The following is an 18,385-nucleotide window of genomic DNA, read 5'->3' as shown; positions in this document are numbered from 1 at the left end:
ATCTATGGAGTCCTTGAGATTCTGGAGGGGAAAAGGGGTTAAGTTTCTGCACCAGGTGATAGATCAGAGGGGTCTAAAATCTTTTGAGGGAATGGCTTTGGAATTTGGTCTAGGGGTGGGGGACTGGTTTTTCTATGCCCAACTCAAGAGTGCCTTTAGTGTCTGTCTCTCAGATAAAGAGTTCCTGCAGGAAGAACACCCACTACTAAAGGATCTGTTGGATCCTATAAACAGGAAGGGTTTAATGTCCAGGGTTTATAAGATAATGATTCAAAGTAAGCATACACCTCCTGCAATTGAATGCTTAGTAAAATGGCAGAATGATGTACCTGACCTGACAGCGGAGGAATGGGTAAACTTTCTACAGATGATGAGAAATACGATCAAGAACATGTCCCAGATCATCTCTCAAATTTTTATAATACACAGGTACACATGACGCCGAAACGGCTAAATTATATGTGGAAAAAGAGTGAAGAAAAGTGCCCAAGGTGCAACCTGATAGATGCCGACCTTATGCACATGTTATGGAGATGCCCAAAATTGCATCGTTATTGGACAGAGGTCCTTGATAAACTACAAGCAATATTCAATTGCAGTATCTCCTCAAACTTGCAGGTTTGCATCTTGGGCACGAAGAAAGGCATTGTTGGCTCTTCAGGATGTATCTCGAGTGTATTAAAAGGTTTATTTATGGCAAGATTACTAATTCCGAGCCATTGGAAAGACACAGAGGCACCAATGATTAAGAGGTGGGAAAAAAGAATGGATATTCTAATGTTAGCGCAAAGATGGGAGGAATTTGAAACAGGGATATGTAGAGATAGCTCGAGGGATATCTGGCTGAACCGCCCTTGAACAACAGCCCTGTGCAGTCAACAGTACCTTGTTGAACTTTTTTCTATCTCTGCTGAATGAATATTGGTTAGCTTTTTACAGGTCTCTGATGAAGGGGTCTGTCGCCAGTCGCCGGGGGGGGGGGGGGGGAGGCAGGACTACGTACGCAATAGAATGTTGTTTCATAGCTGAAATATGGTCCTGCAAGGGAAAGTCAAATTGAAAATGTAAACTGCTTTCTATGTGATTTTATTTTTTGTACTACATAACTTGTTGAAAAATAAAGTTTAAAAAAAAAAAAAAAGTGGAAGCTCCATTTGCTAAGGCACTGATGATCCAGATGTTTGCTGTGGGGATTTAGTGGGGCATCAGTGCAACTATGAAGTGCTCCATGATGTGTATGGAGCACGTACAACTTTAACATACATTTTGCAAACAATCATTTAAAGGGGTTTTCCCATGAATTGAAGTAAGGCCTCATCCTCACTTGCTGATCAGTGGGGGTCTCAATGATGAGACCCCATAGATCACAAAAATGAGGGGTCCAGTGGGGTGCCAGGTCCCTCGGTCAGACCCTTTCTCGCTCCAGAAAATTAATGGAACAGACGGCCGTGCAGGTCCGTTCTGCTCCATACATCTCTGTGGAGCTGGCGGAGATTGTAGTCTGCACCATTCATTTTCTGGAGCGTCGAGGGGGTACAACTGTAGTACCTAGGACCCCTAGTTAGATCACCACTCATCACTGAGACCTCCACCAATCAGCAAATTAGGCCCTATCCTGTAGATAGGGCCCAACTTGAATTTGTGGGAAAACCCCCTTTAAACCCAATGAAACAAAGCATTGCAGTTTTAAAATCCAGTACGTTGTGGTGTTTTAGATGATTAAAGCGATGCAGAGTATTGATATCAACATTTGAGTTATCATGAAATCCTTTTATTTACACGTTCCATTAAATAAACTACATTCTTAGCAATGCAGCTCATAAAACTCTTAATAGAAAAATGTTCACCTGAAAAGGCCGTACTGAAGGTGGTCCTATGATAGATGGCTGACCGCATGTAAAGCTGCCTATAATTTTAGGGAACAGAAGTATTGGACCAATATAGTTCTCAGGACCACTTCAATTGACACGGACCGTTATTTAAATACTTTGAACTTCGGAACCTAAGTCTAGGATTACTTGGAATGATGTCTTTTTAAAATGGATCATGTAACATGATATTCCAAGGTTTCTGTAAAATGCCTTATAGGGGTACCATCTCTTGAGAAAGTGGTAATAAAATGAATAGAAGACTCAGCATCAGACACTTATTGATCCAGACAATCTTTCTGACTTGTGCGGATGTTACTAAAGGGGCTGACTAACCTTTAGTCTTAAAGGACATCTACCACCAGGATAAAAGACTATGCAAATGAACCACATGCTCGTTTGCATACAGTCCTTCATCCTAGTGGTAGATGCTCTTTAAAGCTACTACTATATTTTCTTATATTGCTCATAAGGGATATTAGTAAGTAAAATGACTGCTACTAAAATTAAAGTAACTATAACTATGCTTAAGAAGGTGTTAAAGGGAACCTGTCACCAGGAGACCCATTTTTAGCACTCCCCCAGTCCCCACAGAGCATAGTAGATACGCTGCCAAAGTGTTTTTGTATTAAAAATAGGTTTTACAGAAAAAAAGATATGTTATATAGTACCTTTCATTAGCATCTGCTGTGTGACTAGGCAGTTGCCAAATGGGAGGGACAGGAACAGTTTCTCCATGTGACCTTTTCAAATATATGAAAACAAACATCACTGGGCTTAGCAACGCCCCCTGCTCCTCTACAGCCAATCCCGTGTGAGGGGAGTTATTCATTTATTTGAAAAGGTCACATGTTTCTCAACTGTATACAGTTTTTTTTTCTTCAAAAAGCCACACAAACTGGTAATCAAAGCTAGGCACATATTTCCTGCCCACGGCTGACCCTTTTCACTGCAAATAAATGTGATCAAAAATAGTTATGATCCAAGTTGACCGTTATAGCTTCTAGAAGGAATTCACGCTTACATAAAGGAATGTTAGGTTCTCTATCAAGGTATTAAAAAATGGCTGAAACCCCCATATCGTGTATAATATTATTATATAAGGATGCTGTGTCCATGGTGATAAAGTCAATAGTCTTTCTAAGGCACTATAAGAACATAAGGAATTGTAGTTCGTTCTGAGGTAAAACACTGAGATTGTTACCTTTGTCTAAAAAAAACTATAAAGAGATCCTTTATTTGTTTAGTGGGCTTGGTACCTAATTTGGTGTACAATTTTGAATCGGGGAGTAATAGCAACATTACACACTTGGCACGCTTACTGTATAATTATATATTTATATGTAATGTTATATGTCCTCCATAGAACTTTTCATGGTTGCTATAGCAACACTACACTGACTCTCCACTAACTGCATTCTATATGTGCTCTATGAGCTCATTTTAGTTGCCACGAAAACAATAAACATCTGGAACATCTTAGTAACCAACAGAAGTTCCAGTTCATGTCCGAAGCCGGGACTGCTCAAAATGCAGCTTGTGCTTGTACTCTTCTGCGCATGCCACTCGCTAGTCCAGGCAAATGCTACATCTCCACACATGTTATCTGTGCAAGGTAATTTCACTCTATACTATATTTCATGCAAAGTCCTCTTTAAGCTTACTATCCTACTGGGGTGGAATCAGTATTAGTGCCTTAGTGTGGATACTCCACATAGTGCCCCCATTTTTTTTATATACTTATACCTTAACAAAACCCTTTAGGGGAATTGGGATTGAGCAAAGGGCTGTTTTAAGATATGTGCATTTTACTATCCACTAGGTTCTTGGAGAAGCATTATCTTCTTTGTACCCCATGATGTGATACCACAAGTGGTCCTCAGGTGAGCACCTCACAATTAGGTTCTGGTTGGATTCACTTCTCCCTGGGGATATTACCTGTGGTGCTGTTTTTCTTTGTGAACTCAGCGCCAAGTCAGTGTTACCTTTCAGGATATTAAAAAATATATATGGACATACACATATATTAGGGGAACCACACATCATACCTACAGTATATAACATATACATATGTCAACTGAGTTTAGTTTACACCTTAATAGTACAAAATGAGTGATATGTTTATTATGGATATCAACCTCATAACTTAAAATTTCATCTGTAGGCATACAGTATACTACAGCTCAAAATGATTTCACAAATAGACTAATGCCATGATTATTAGTTGATAAAGCATGTGGTGTATAAGAGTGATGTACGGAATATCCGGTACATGCTGTAGATAAATTCAGTTTAGTGTGAAAGCATAAATGGTCATCTAGGGGAATATAATACGAAGTCCCAACCCAGGGGACAATCCTTTGCCAGGCCCTGTGTTATTGAATACCTATAAATACACTTTTCAACCTAGGGGCAAAAAATCTAGCCCCTCAAATAATAGAAAACTACAATAATTCAATTCAATAATTCAACAAAACAATCTTTATTTCCACAATATATGGCATGGAGATGTTATATATTTGGCCTGAGTACTAAAATATCATTCAGAGTATAATTAAGAGTTCTAAGGGTCAACAAAGTTAGACAATATGTACTGCAATAAGAATAAATATTATGTGACGTGTGTGAGTACATATGTGTAAGATTGATATTATTATAAGTATGGTAATCATGCAATGATATATTAATACTGACCACTGGCCATGGCCTGTATGGTTTACACCCTGCTTAATAACTTGGCATTGCTTGTAATGGCACATGCACTGGGAGGCGGCTTCAACACCCCCTTCCCTACTGTGTCTGGGTGCAGGGCAAATGTCATTAGACACCTGCCAGAACTGAGTCGGACCCGCATTTGTGTATCTTCCGGACACCGACAGAGCTGATTACAGTGCTTGGAGGGCACAATAACAGGGGGAGCTGCTGGGGGAGCACAATAAGAGGGGGCTATAATATGTGGGGAGCTGGTGGCACAATAACAGAGGGGCTACAGTGTGAGAAGGAGCTATCCACATTAGATGCCCGCTTTACAGAATGTCCACAGTAGAGATTCCTCCCCCCTATTAATGAAATGTCCACAGCAGGGCACTCTTGGAAAAAAAAAAAAAAACATTCTATACCCATCTTCGGCTTTTTCTCCCCATGGCTCTGTCTTCTCTTCCTTCTTCCCTCACGGCTAGCACACACTTATGATGTTGTGTGGACGGGCTATGACACCACCGCGTCATTGTGTATGCGCACAGGCAGGAAGAAGAAAAGACAGAGCTGCATGGAAAAGAAGGACTGAAAGCGGATCTTCATACAGGGCCCAGGTTTGTGCGGGTGTTTGCCCCTTGGAAGCCTAAGACCCCGGGCCTCCGTCCATACCGCCTAGATGAATATCCGCCATTAATCTGCTGTGTGTCTCCACATCGTACAATTCTACGACACCTCCTATCTTTCAGTCATGGAGTGCAAAAGGAGCAGGGCAGAACCACACTGTTATGACCCACTCTGCTGTGGTCTGCATCATCCCCACTTGCTGTGGAAATGGCATGAACACATTGCTTTAAATAATACATAATAATATGATAAAGGTAATATGTTTTTTATGCAACATCAATGGCACAATATATAGAACACAAAAACAGGGTCAGAATGGCTGTTTTGTTTTCAACTTCTGATAGAAATGGTTAATAAATGTATTGAATAAGTATGTATGGTCCTATATATTATCAATTGTGACAGATCAGCTGCAGCAAATCACAAAGTCCTAAATTTATTTTCCATCAGCTTTGATGTCAGGCATAAATAACTGTATAGCCAGTCTTACAAGAGTCCAAGCTGTTAAATGCTGCTTGATTTTTCTTTGGGGAAGATCACTAGAATGCTTACTCAATTTCAACCACTAGATGGTGCCATATTAATACTTAAGTGACCTGTAGACTAACACTATGGGGAACATTTATCATACATACGTTTAAAGGGGGTGTTCTCATTCAATTTCATTAATCTACTATATATATCTCCAATCGAAGAAATGTTTACGAATGGAAAATTAATTAAATTAAATGTGAATGCCCAGATGGGAATATCCCTTTAACGCCCACCTGCCACCATGGCGGATACATCATGAGACTTATACCTCATTATAAATCCGCTGGCCACTCACTCTGGCAGACAAAACTATGCCAGATTCAACCTGGAAAAGTTTTCAGTAAAAATTTTCTGAAATGTATTAAAAATTGCAGTCACGGGCCAGGAACACCCCAAGCCCGCCCACTTCGCTGGCTGGAATAATTGCAACTTCTTGCAGTTCGGATCACTGATAAATCTCTCTCAATGAGCTACATAGGTGGGGGAAATAATATTCTTCTTTTTATTTAAAGGGAACCTGTCCTTTTTACATGATGACAGGTTTCAATAGCCTCTGGCATGTTGAAGCTAAATATGACTAAAATAATTCTGCTGCTTTTTAATATTTTCTTTAACATTACCTGGATCCCTGCAAGCAGTGTGTGGTGGGGAAGGGGGGTTATTGGTTGCAGGTCATCTTCTGCTCCCTGCCACAAGCAGTTCTCATTTGGACTGACAACTCCCCCCCCCCCCTCCATTTATGACTCCAATATAATGTTAATAAACAATTGAAAAGCAGAAGAATTATTGAGAAGTACAATAACTGGAACCTGTCATCATAAAAAAATAACACCCAACAATCGCACTCTTTATATTCTTGGCATCAGTCTATGTACTTGAAAAAGGGTACTTTTCCCTTAGAAGCTTGTTGTTATTTTAAGACGCTTTAATAAATAAAATCCTGCAATTTCACTCATGTGTCTGAGCGCGCCATTTACCACGACAGATACTTTCATATACAGTGTTGGCCAAAAAAAAAACACAAAAGAGAATGAAATAAAAAGTCACATTATTGATCATTTTGCACAAAACTCCAAAAATGGGCCACACCCTCAGCCTTTTAATAACTGCGAACAACCGCTTCTGGGAACCATCAATGAGTTTCTTACACTGCTCTGCTGGAATTTTAGACCATTCTTCTTAGGCAATCTGCTCCAGGTCCCTGAGATGTGAAGGCGCCTTCTCCAAACTGCCATTGTGAGATCTCTCCACAGGTGTTCTGTGGGATTCAGGTCTGGACTCATTGCTGGCCACTTTAGAAGTCTCCAGTTTTTTCCCTCAAACCATTTTCTAGTGCTTTTTGAAGTGTGTTTTGGGTCATTGTCCTGCTGGAAGACCCATGATCTCTGAGGGAGACCCAGCTTTCTCACACTGGACCCTACATTATGCTGCAAAATTTGTTGGTAGTCTTCAGACTTCATAATGCCATGCACACGGTCAAGCAGTCCAGTGACAGTGGCAGCAAAGCAACCCCAAAACACCAGGGAACTTCCGCCACGTTTGACTGCAGGGGCCGTGTTCTTTTCTTTGGAGCCCTCTTTTTTTTCCTGTAAACTCTATGTTGATTCCTTTTCCCAAAAAGCTCAACTTTTGTCTCATCTGACCAGAGAACACTGTCCCAAAACGTTTTAGGCTTTCTCAGGTAAGTTTAGGCATACTCCAGCCAGGCTTTTTTATGTTTCTGTGTAAGAAGTGGGGTCATCCTAGGTATCCTACCATGCAGTTCCTTTTCATTCAGACGCCGATGGATAGTTTGGGTTGACACTGTTGTACCCCCGGACTGCAGGGCAGCTTGGATGTTAGTCGAGGTTTTTTATCCACCATCTTCACAATCTTGTGTTGAAATCTCTCATCAATTTTTCTTTGCCGTCCTCACAAGGACACAGGTTGAGTCAACTTTAATCCATTTCAACTGGCTGTAAGTGTGATTTAGTTATTGTCACCACCTGTTAGGAGCCACCACCAACAGGTGCTGTTAATTACACACTTAAACGCTGGTTTGTGTCCCCTCTGGCAGTATCTGCTCTTCTTTCAGCTTCTTATGCCCTTGTTTTTAAGAAAAAAGGTTTATGCAAATGAGCCTGAGGGGCTCCAGTCTCAATCAACACCTATGGTGCCTGGAGCCCCTCAGGCTTCTTTATATAATTTTAAAGACTTTGTTTTGTAAAAAGGGCAGGGCATAAAAAACTAAAAGAAGTGCAGATCCTGTCAGAGGGGACACACACACCAGTGTGCTTGGTTTACAATCCTTCATCCTGGTGTGAGATGTCCTTTAAGAATGTTCTCATTTCCAGATTTTAGCACCATCTGCTACTTCCTTTTAATCTTTATGGTCTGTTCTTGGTGTTAAAATTTTAGAGTTCAGCAGTGTATGACTCTCTGATAACACAACTACTTCTGAGGCTGCTTCTCACTTCTGGTCTTGCTTGGTCTTGCAACACAATTCGAATCATAAATCCCACGCTCAGTCTGAATCAGTCAGAGCGTCCATCGGCACGCCCCCCGATTTCTGCCGCATCAAAGCCAGCACAGCTGCGTCACAATCCGATTGTGTGCGACGCAATCCCCAGTTAAATACCTGTCACAGCGGTGCAAATCCCGAAAATTTCAAAAATCCGACGAAAGTGCGATCCGCGGACCCTTAGTTAATAAGCCCCAATGTGAGAAACTATGGCTACAGATATGACATGGCATAAACCATTCTTCAAAGCATCATGGGGAGATACATGTATATAGAGTGTTAGAATCCATTAATGTAACTGATGCAAAGCAAGACAATTTACCCAATATATTATATTAGTGCTACTGTGAAGCACATATTGTATATTGGAATTAACTGACTCTGTGAAAAAGAAGCAATAAGTTTCATATATACGGTATAGTGTCCCTGTCCCGGTTGGTTTGTTCCATAAGCTTTAGCCAATAGGAGCTTAGCATTTAACTGATTTTAAAAAGTGGGTGTGGCTTTGACAACTACAGTTGGCATCTTTGTACAGCGTTGGTGGAGCACTCCTAGCGAAATACATCATCTGGTATGTCACATCCACTCATCTCATCACCTAGGAACAGTTTCGAACTCTTTTAGTTCATTTGTTTTTACATGATGATGATACAACTGATACCAAGTTATAGGTGGGAAGGGAAAGGCCATGACATCAATGGTTGGAGAGTGATTAATATTTACTGATGAAGGGGCAATGTGCCGTGGCTGTAACTAACTGCTACATAGTAAAACCTATATTGTAACAGTCACTAGTTAACATAAAATTCCATGTGTAGATTAGGGGCTCATGGTAAAGTTGCCATAGCAACCCAACTGCCATGCCTGGTAATATATGTCCTGGCAGGAGATGCTGGCAGATAGTGACACTGACATTTTCCAGTTATTTTCCCCAAAAAAGGTTAGTAGACTATTAAGATGCTGAATGGTTCCATATTGTAGTGTGGATATAAAGAATAATGTACAATGTAAACCTCAAGCCTCACATAATGCAGCACATACTAGATGCAGGAACACTTATTGTCACCTGTCATCTTGTCCCTTGTCACATTTTATTTTTCCTGGAGAGGACGTCTGATATGTTCAGTGGGGATAATCTAACACTGTACACAGCTAATCTAACAAAACACGGGAGGTTAGAGGCCACTATGGAGCAGATGTCCACAGTTTGTGGATTTACTTTGAGTCACTTAATTTAATATGTTTTCACTTTTTATTTCAGATTAGGAGATGTGAAGTGATAGATCCTCTGATGTACAAGATGTCTTCCTACTGAATATGGTGAGTGACAACCTTCTCTCAGTGACACCACGTCTGTCTGATATTTCGTATCTTCTAAAATTAAAAAATAATAATGATATTGTGTGTTTCTTGGGGATGGAGGGGGGGGGGGTGTTGTGAACACTTTTCTAATATGCTTCAGCAAGAGATTATGTTTAGTTTTAAAAGAAACTGGCTGCAATATTCCCCTAGTTAAAATGTTACGTCTACAAATCTGTCTACAGGATTGAAGACTGATCTCTCTCTCCTCTCCTGTTTTTTTACACAGCTGTGAAAGTTAACCCTCCTGCTCTTTCCCTGGCTGTAGTATGCTTTGAGCATTATTTGCAAAGATCAAGCCGAAAGTGGAGGGGTTAATCCTCCCATCTCAGAGCTGTATAAACACCGGGAGATTAGATGTTAGCTCATGCAGCCTCATAGACACACACTGTACAGGCTGGAATATGCAGCTCTATGGCAGGGAGTAGCTTGACTTTTGTTAAAAGCTAAGCAGAATCTGTTAATGAATTATATTAGAAAAATGTTCACCACATCCTCCCACACAAAATATAAAAAATTATCTCAAATGACGGTTATGCTTCACACAGAAATTGTCTCAGATTTCAGCCATATTACTAATACAACATGTAAAGCTCTGTTCACTATTATCAAGGTTAATGTTTTACAGTATATATTATGGATGCGATAGGTCAGTTTTGGCAAACAGATTCTATTGAATTAACATTGCCCATTATGTTCCTTTTCTACTTTTTGGTATTTTCCCAGATTATTTACAAAACTCTTTGCAAGTCTTTAAAGGAAACCTACCACTTGAAGTGGCAGGTTTCAGATGGAAATACCGGGCACCAGCTCAGGGTGAGCTGGTGCCGGAGCTTATTTTCGTTAGTGCTTTAAACCGCGGTATCGTGGTTTAAAACACTTTTTAAACTTTATAGCCGGCGCAGGCAGGTACGCGCTCGGCGCTTACCGTGCGCGCGGCTACATAGGAAGTGAATGAGAGCCGCGCGCATGGTAAGCTCCGAGCGCGTAGCTGCCTGCGCCGGCTATAAAGTTTAAAAAGTGTTTTAAACCGCGATACTGCGGTTTAAAACACTAACGAAAATAAGCTCCGGCACCAGCTCACCCTGAGCTGGTGCCCGGTATTTCCATCAGAAACCTGCCACTACAAGTGGTAGGTTTCCTTTAATAACTCTGAATTGGGTTTGTATAAATCCAGGTTTTTGTGGATGAAACAAACCGATTCATATTACTGCTACTAATTTAAGGTTGAAAAGTATTTGGAGCAAATCTGCCTTGTGTGATGTCCTTTTACTGTGCACAATATTGCAACAGAGTATAATATTTTATTCTTGAAATAATATATGATGGAGCTCATGTTCAATGTGTTGTCCCTGGTACTAAACAGGGAGCCGAAGGCAAAGGATCCAGTCTACGTGAGAATCCATGGAGAATATCTGCACATTGGGGGAGATTTATCATAAGTCTCTTAGCTCAGAATTGTTCTAGTTGCCCATGGCAACCAATCAGAGCACAGCTTTCATTTTCCTACAGATGTGTATAAAATTAAAGCTGAGCTCTGTTTGGTTTCCATGGTTACATCAGAAACTTGATGATAAATCCCCCCAACTGATACTGTGTACATTCCATTGATATCTATGTATGTTTATACTTTGTACCATATATGACCCTTATATAAGGATTAGGTACACTTGGGTCATGAACTTCAGTACCTGCGAACTTTGTTGAATTTAATGTATTTCATCATGTGTATTTAATAAAGATTTTAGTTTTCTTTACTATTGAGTAATATTTATTGGTCTACATCCACTTGCTAGTAAATAAAATTGGAAAAACTTTGAATAGTATCAGGAAGTGCAAATTTGTCTTGACATATATTATACATTTATATAATATTTCTACATAGTATTCACCTTAACAACTGACAATGACTAAATAACCTACACAAAAAAGCCAGACTGGGTATTCCCATTTCAGCTAATAAATGTTATTATTTAAATAATGAAAAGTTGTACAATTGTCCATTATAATTTCTGTATCAATTCCTAACAGTTTTCTAGGTCTCTGCTTGATATCACTCTATAGGAAGCGTCATTGTTATTTCCAGTAGATGAAATCTGACCATAGTCACACAGGTGCACAGCTAGTACACAGCTCTGGTTATTCTTTATGATACTGCCGATTTGTGCACCTGTGTGACCATGGTCAAATTTCTGTCCACTTGAAGCTTTCTATAGTATGACAGCAAGCAGAGATCTAGCAAACTGTGAGGAATAGATCCAGAAAGTATATTAGTAAATTTTATAATTGTTCATCATACAAACAATAACATTAATTTGATGAAATGAGAGGATAATCTAAGTGTCTAATGCTACCAGAAGAGCACTACATTTCTAAATACAGTACAAGCTACGATAACATAAGTGCGAACAAGACAGGCGGTATTATATAAAAGAGTGTACAGCTCAAGAGCATAGTGCTTCTTACCTGTGTCATTGGATGCCAGCAAATACCCAGATGATACCCTGATGCGTGTTTCGGCATGCTGCCTTCATCTGGGGTTGGTGTCATCCAGGCAGAGACAGAGTTCAAAAAGTACAGCAGCCAATTGGCAGATTTGCTCCCCACCTGTTTTGTACCGTATTTTTTGCCCTATAGGGCGCACCGGACTATAAGGCGCATTAGTCCGATGCGCCTTATATATGTAATAATTACATATATAAGGCGCATCGGACTATAAGGCGCGGGGTCCGGGGGCCGGGGGCATGGCGGAGGTCCGGGGGCGTGGCGGAGACCCGACGTGACGCGGCGACGGGACGCGGCGACGGGACGCGGCGCCGAAACGCGACGGGGAACGCGGGGAAGGTGAGCGGGGAAGGTGAGGGGGAGGTGGAGGATGGCAGCGGACCATACTTACATAGGTCCCCGCTACCGGAGACAGCAGATCTCCCGCTGGAGATCTGCTGTCTCCGGTAGCGGGGACCTATGTAAGTATGGTCCGCTGCCCTGTGCCCAGCGCCATACATAGGGCGCACCGGACTATAAGGCGCACTTTGGATTTCCACGGAAATCCAATGCTTTTAAGTGCGCCTTATAGTCCGGAAAATACGGTATATAACATGAAACAATGATGTTATATCAGGCGCATGCAACAGTACTTGGAGTCTGGCACTGCCCCTCCCCCGCAATCAAGTGATCTAAAAATTGTGAAGCATGCAACACACTAGGATACACTGATATATCACGAGGGGTGGAGTTGGGAGCCAGTCGTCTCTCAGTGCATGTTGCATCACCAGTATACATAATTGGTCGGCATCCTCTGGTTAGGTATACATGTTATAAAAGTGATCTAGACAAGTTATTCTAAATGCTAAATAAGCAGTATGAAGCTATAATTACTGAAATTAGACTAGAACAATTTTAAATGGGTTAAAGGACACCAAAATTAAAGAAATAATGTAATATTTGGTATCTGGCAACATAATAACATAAAAGCACATATAACATATAAGAATATAAAGACACATATCACAAGAACATATATGATATTCCATTACAGTAGCTAGGGTCGGACTGGGGTACCTAGGGCCCACAGGTGAAATTCGATTCTAGGTGCCCATAGAAATATGACCTATATTGTGAGGGATACAGGAATTTCTATGCAGTGACAGTGGAGGCATAGAAATTCCAGTGCACAGCTCTTGGCTGCAGTGGTGACTATTTGTCTGGGCATTAAAGGAAATCTATTTCTTGTAGTAATTCTTTTAGTTTTAAAATTCTCTCTGCCAGCCATACTTTTGTTTAAAAACTCAGAGTTTCATATGTAGCTGAAAAATTTGTCTTAAAAAATATGCAAATTTTCCTGAAGTGCTTCAGAGGGCATTTCCAGAGCCCCACTAGGAACTAGTTTTAAAGCAACCAAGTACTCCCTACCCCTGGGGTCACTTCAGTAACAAGCACCACCAGTTCTGGCCTGCCTTTTCTCGCCAACATTACTCTCCTAACTCCAGATTCTGGTCTTCTGCGTAGACTCAGGATCTGGAGAAAGAAGAGTGACATTGGTGTGTGAAGGCTACTTAGCTGACTTTTTGGCTACATACATAAGACAATAGTATTGTTAGCATAAACATTTTCAGAGAAACACTAATGTAACCTCTGTTTGGGGGGTTAAATTATATAATTTCCATTTATGTTGTAGATGCTTTAAGTATTGCCCCTGGCTTATGGTGCTTTCTGCTGGTGGCTGAGCTGTGGTTAGGGAAGTGTCAGCACCAACATTATTAATAAGAAAATACTAACAACATATTTAACCTGCACTCTGGGGTCATAACAAAAGATACAAAGGCAGATTTATTTGTCTCTGACACTATGCCTCACTAAGCCGTGAGGAAGGCTCCAGGCTTTTAGGCTTTATGAGCCAAAAACGTAGCTTGGCACATGTTGGAATAAATCAGTATGTTTTTTTCATCTTGAATCTCGGAGTGACTCTCTCCCTCGCTCTCTCTCTCCCCTGAATAAATACTATACAGCAATTATTTGCATAATATATGTAAATGAATAATTTTATCTATATCATTTTTCCTCTATTTTTATACGGTGCCCCTACTAATCAAATATATTTTACATAGAATGCTCTATAATTCTTCTTCTTTTCTTTACATTTTTTTTTACATTTTTAGACATATTGCCCCCTTTAATTATTAATATGTTTAATCCCCTCCTAGTTCTTAATTTACATATAACGGTCCCAAGTAGACCTCTCATCACTGCTGGTCTCTGTATACAGTTGCGCAACATTGATGTCATGGCCTGATTACTTGTTCAAACTAATACACTACAATACTAATGTATGGCAGTATATTAGAGTAGTCAGGGGTTCCTCATTGGACACTGGGGATGCCATGGAGGCTATCCCCCCCCCCCTAACTTGGCATGCAGAGGGTGGCGACCAAAGTGGGGGCAGGTGAGGAAGCCCTATAGCCCTATAGATAGCCTTTCACTCAGCCAAACCAGTTCTCTATACTGTGCTGTGGAGGCCCAACCAGGTCGAAACAGTGCTGTCTACAGTTGGGAATCTGTTTCTTCTGGAATAGATATACTGGTTTGGCTTAAAGGGGTTGTGCCACCATAGGACATGGACACACTTCAGCTCAGTGCACTATAAACAATAATTTCACCATTTACATTTATTAGAAAATATGCAGCCTTGCTGAGTTATCTTGTTATGAATTGGTTGCTGGCTCCCCCTGCTGGCTGCTCTATCCGTTCCGCCTGCCTTCTCCCCTGGCCAGTCTGCGCAGAAGGATTCAGTTTCTGCTTGTCAGTTCCCTGCTCTGACTACAGATTCCTCCACTGCCTCACACCGAAGGAGGTCAGCTGACAGTGTGCAGCCAATCAGAAGTGAGAGAGGGGGAGGGGCCGAATAAGCTGTATAGCCGAGTGCAGGCTGTGATCTGCACTACATGTTTCAGTGCTGCTAATTCCAGACCCCGCCAGTGCAAACAGGGGCACATTCAAGGTAAATACATCCAGGAATGAAGAGGGCCCATGGAGAGCACAATCTGCCCCTAACATGGCTGTAGCTCCATCATGTTGCATTGTAGCAGCTCTTCCCTCCCATGTAGCCATTATTAGTCAAAAGTCAAAGCATATATCTATCTCACATATATGGTGACAAGGATTGAAAGGTGAACAAAACAGTATTAGGGCTTTGGTTTGGCTATAGCAGAACCTGCTATGCTGGGGATTAGTAAGTGTAGGGACTACTTGAACACAGTAGGTGTAAGCATACTCTAAAAGCAGTTATGTAGTCATGGTGCAAGGTAAATGAGAGAGGGGCACCTGCAAAGCATTTTAGGACTTGTGGTTAAACTGCCTCTGTCATTACTGTGCACGCGCCTTCTAGGCCCCTCCCACATATGCTTTTGTGTGACACAGAATAGTTGCCGAACAAGCATCAAAATAACAAATAAAAAAGTATTTATAATTCCAGGTAACCATTATGAATAGGTTTTTGAAATTTTTTAACTTCTATGGGAGCTTTTTGAATCCCACATCATGTTACTAGACTTCTTGTTGGTAATGCTTGGTGTTAAGGGGGCTGCCTTTCAAGGTGGCAAAAGGAGGCACTGTTTTCCATTTCCCACCTTGAAAAACGTCAGTCAGCCTATGCATGAAGCTCTAGGGTCCATGTCCGGACCCGGGCTGCCCTAGAGATGAACGGCACCCACCAATACTGCTGTAGGAGTGGGTTTGCGATCATGCCGGGACATGTCTATGAGCCCTATGGATGCCTAAAGGGTTAAACAGCTGGGATTGCAGCTATTGCGACCCTGGCTGTTACCACAGAAGCCTGACTGTACAGCTGGGCTCCCGCATTGCTGTCACCGTTGCCAGTTGTTATGGTGACATCAGTGCAGGACGAAAATGTAATTAGCTGCAGACCTGGACATACATTTTCGTATAAGTAAATAAAAGCCAAGACAATCCCTTTAATATAGATATAGTGCCTTATTTTATTTGATTCATTATTTCTTCCCCCAAAGTATTAAATTACATATAGTCCCCAAATTATTGATGAAAGTTTAGGCCCTTACTCCAAATCAATCATTTACCGCTCCCACATTATTATTTTACATATAGGCTCCACTCAAATTAATACTTTAAATATACGCCCCCAAACTTTACATACTACATAGTGTCAAATTGTTCTAATGACACAAAGTGCCCCATAAACTTTATTTTTCCCCAAAATGAGGCTATTAAAAACTATTTAAAAAAAACAAACATTTACTTACCTTTGCCGGTGCTCGCATCACTTTTCTACCTTCTCACAGCTGTGGCTTCAGGACAGAATGGAACAGGATGTGTATTGATGACGTTATCACGCTGCTGCACACCTGAGGCCGGATTGTGCCATGCGTTGGGAACAGGGGCTGACTGGGAAAAATAAGTGGCCCTTGAAAAAATTTTAAAAGTAGCCCTTTTTTGTAGGTGCGGTAAGCCCAGATGGGCGAAGTCAACACAGGTCGTGGGTTAAAAAAGTAATTAGTCGTAGTTTAGCAAAATACTAGTAAGTGAAGTACCTCTTAGTTATGGTTAACACTGGATGACAACACAATATAAAACACAACATAAAATAGCATAGCAGTTCAATAAAGGGACTTTTGGATCAGACATCATCGCCCAAATGCGACAGTAGCATGAAAAGTCGCAAAAAAGCCCATCAAAAGTCACAACATAGATCAGGGTGGGGACTGGCATAAATTTGCGCCAATATTTACACCTAAACAAAAATTTGAGCTAAATTGCGAATCATGAATCAGTTAATTTGTGAAAACAAGTCTATGCAAATAATGAATTTGCCACAATCATTTTAAAAGTGACTTTGCACTGTCCTATGTTCATTTGGCACAATGAAAAGTCACAAAACAGCATTTGTACCACAAAAACAACTCGAAACGTAGACAAAAAACTCAATGATAAATTACCCACAGTAAATACAGAAATCTAAATAAAATGCCTGTCCAAATGATCAATATACAATGCAACATCAATTTTATTCATAAAGTGCCCCACTTACATTATAATTAGAGATGAGCGAACACTAAAATGCTCGGGTACTCGTTATTCGAGACGAACTTTTCCCGATGCTCGAGTGCTCGTCTCGAATAACGAACCCCATTGAAGTCAATGGGAGACTCGAGCATTTTTCAAGGGGACCAAGGCTCTGCACAGGGAAGCTTGGCCAAACACCTGGGAACCTCAGAAAAGGATGGAAACACCACGGAAATGGACAGGAAACAGCAGGGGCAGCATGCATGGATGCCTCTGAGGCTGCATAATCGCACCATTATGCCAAAATTATGGGCAACAGCATGGCCATGACAGAGTGACAGAATGAAGCTAGATAGCATCTAAAACATCCAATAATTGACCCTGACACTATAGGGGACGGCATGCAGAGGCAGCGGCAGCAGGCTAGAGAGTGGCATGGCGACATACCCTAAATGGACTCAGGCTTCAAACCAATGGGTGGCAGAGAGGAACCAAAGGAGGTGAGCAAGAAGCGCTCAAATAATATCGGTACATGATAAAAGTTTGCCAGTATATTTTGTGGATTACACAGCAGGGTGGCGACAAAGTTAACATGGAAGCCATGAAAACAACCCAAAATTCTGCCTGACACAGCTCGTTTGATAAGGGGACCATGTATGGAGGCAGTGAACTAGTAGTAGATTAAAGGTGCTGCAGTTAAAACTATGTTAGTTGGATCTTGGCATGGAGCTGGCGCTCCGCTGCCAGGCGAGCTTTCGCCAATCCAAGCCCCTGTCTCTAGGCTACTCCCCAAACAGCACTTCTAAGAACCTTTTGTATAAGATCAAGTGTAGTAGCGTTCTTATAAGTTTAGGATATGCCGGGTGAGGGGAATGTAAACAGATGCGCAAGAAGCGCTGAAATAATATCCCTAAATGGTAAAAGTTTGCCAGTATATTTTGGGGATTACACAGCAGGGTGGCGACAAAGTTAACAACTTTGATGTGGAATCCATGAAAACAACCCAAATTTCTGCCTGACACACCTCGTTTGATAAAGGGACGATGTATGGAGGCAGCTATATGGACGACTTTTGGAGGTAGCAATGGAGACAACGTGTGGAGGCTGCTATGGAGACAATTTAATTTGGATAGTGCCTGTATGTGGCAGTCCCAAACATTTTTCAAACCAGAGGAGCAGGTAGGTGGCCCTCCAGTAAAATGGGATAGATTGAGTGCCTGTATGTGGCAGTCCCAAAAATGTTTCAAACCAGAGGAGCAGGTAGGTG

At 41.2% G+C, this 18,385-nt stretch overlaps 2 long non-coding RNA genes across 3 annotated transcripts; one reads left to right on the top strand and one right to left on the bottom strand.

The window, feature by feature from the left end:
- The first annotated feature begins 3,362 nt into the window (after positions 1-3,362).
- Positions 3,363-9,622, top strand: LOC140116687 (uncharacterized). The gene is made up of 3 exons (XR_011852908.1): positions 3,363-3,483; positions 3,691-3,751; positions 9,485-9,622. It is a non-coding gene; the product is annotated as an uncharacterized lncRNA (long non-coding RNA).
- LOC140116688 (uncharacterized) lies at positions 9,415-16,561 on the bottom strand. Of its 2 annotated transcripts, none has more exons than XR_011852910.1 (3): positions 16,359-16,561; positions 12,049-12,189; positions 9,415-9,597 (listed from the first exon to the last, which is right to left on the bottom strand). It is a non-coding gene; the product is annotated as an uncharacterized lncRNA (long non-coding RNA). The 2 variants fall into 2 exon arrangements; XR_011852909.1 differs by lacking the exon at positions 16,359-16,561 and adding an exon at positions 14,746-14,899.
- Between the last annotated feature and the right edge of the window lie 1,824 nt (positions 16,562-18,385).

Source organism: Engystomops pustulosus, chromosome 2 (assembly GCF_040894005.1).
Source record: "Engystomops pustulosus chromosome 2, aEngPut4.maternal, whole genome shotgun sequence".
Taxonomy (NCBI): Eukaryota; Metazoa; Chordata; class Amphibia; order Anura; family Leptodactylidae; genus Engystomops; species Engystomops pustulosus.
Note: the sequence above shows the minus strand (reverse complement) of the source record. Positions and strands in the feature narration are given on the sequence as shown.